Source organism: Calidris pugnax, unplaced genomic scaffold, assembly GCF_001431845.1.
Source record: "Calidris pugnax isolate Ruff unplaced genomic scaffold, ASM143184v1 scaffold1753, whole genome shotgun sequence".
Taxonomy (NCBI): Eukaryota; Metazoa; Chordata; class Aves; order Charadriiformes; family Scolopacidae; genus Calidris; species Calidris pugnax.
This window is the reverse complement of record NW_015094502.1, coordinates 8,830-10,474: the sequence shown is the minus strand read 5'-3', so window position 1 is coordinate 10,474 and position 1,645 is coordinate 8,830.

Here is a 1,645-nt window from a genome sequence, read left to right as displayed (position 1 = left end):
CCTCACACCCCCCCCCCCTTCCCCACATCCCCCCTCCTCGCGTCCCCACCGCCTGGGGGATGTCAGCGCGTCCTGGGAAGGGCTCTGGGCTCAGCACCTTTGGGTGCCCCTCTCCCAGCCTCAGTTTCCCTTTCTGGGCAGATGCCACAGGACCACGGTGGTGGTTTGGCCGCCTACCACGCTGGGGGACACAAGGGGGTGGAGGGAACCACCAGGGACCAAATTTCTTTTCCGCTTTCAACATCAAGGAGCCCCAGCTCATCTTTGGGGGGACACGGGGAACCCCCACATCCAGAGGGGAGAAACACAAGCCCCGGCTTGGCCCGTCCCTGCTGGTGTAGAGCCCAAAACCGGGGCTGCCCGCAGGGCCCCGAGACGGCAGATGGCCGGAGGGGAGGCGGCAGCGGAGGGGCAGGTGCAGGGGAAAATTGCTAATTAGCCACGGGACATTAAGCTCCCATTCTTGCGAGAGGGAACTCGGCATCTTCTGACTGGCGCAGACCCGGGAGGCAGGTCTGGGGAGGGGGGACACGGCGGTCTCCAGACTCATCTCCTTGCTTTGCTGCTTCTGCTGGTGTGAAATCCATCCTGGTCCAACCTGGTACCACCCCCGGGCCACCCCAAGCACCCCGAAAGGTGCAGGATGTGATAGCAGGTGCTGCAAGCACAGCTCTCTCCTTCTGGTTTTTTAATTCCAAAAAATGGGGGGAAAAAGAAATAAATCCCCGATACGGAGCAGGTAACAGACCCCCAGGCAGGGGAGCGAGCAGAGAAGGGGCACGGGGAGGAATTGGGGCTTGGAGGAAGAGGAGTGTCGGCGTTACAGACCCAGAGATGAAGGACTCAGCTCTGGCGTGGTCACCCTTGCAGCATCCCCACCCAGGCAGGTCCTGAGCACCCGGCAGCTCATCAAACACTAACCAGGCTCAAGAAACAAGTTTTTCAGTCCACTTTTACTGGTGACAAGTCAAATCTGCCCAGCTGGAGTTTCGCCTGCAGGTCGGGGGGAGACCCTGAAACCCTTCGCAAGGAGGGGAGGAGGGCACGGCTCTTGTCCCCATGTCCCCAGGCATGTGCTGAGCCTGGAAACACCAGCCCAGGGCAAGCGCCGGATGGGTGGATGGATGGAGGGATGGGTGGATGGATGGATGGATGGAGGGATGAGTGGATGTATGGAGGGATGGGTGGATGGGTGGGTGGATGGAGGGATGGATGGGTGGATGGAGGGATGGGTGGATGGATGGATGGAGGGATGGGTGGGTGGATGGAGGGATGGGTGGGAGAGAGGGATGGAAGGACAGGTGGATGGATGAGTGGATGGACGGATGCACCGCTCCAAGATACCAAGGTGGCAGCAGCTTGGTTTGGGAGGGGGGGTTCCCAGCTGTGGCTGTGCCCTGCTCTTTCCCAAGGGGATGGGGCGACACTCTCTGAGCCCCGAGGGAGCCAGCCCAGCTCCCCCAGCACCAGGCTGCCTCTCCCGGCTCATCCACTGCCCTTATCTCCGCCTGCGTCATCCCGCTTCCCTTCCTATCTCAACACCGCTCTATTTTTGGCAGCAGGAAACCCCTCCTGGGCCGATAACACCCCTTTGGAAAGCGATCTGAAGAGTTTCCTCTTTTTTTCTTCCTAATGCTGGAGGTAA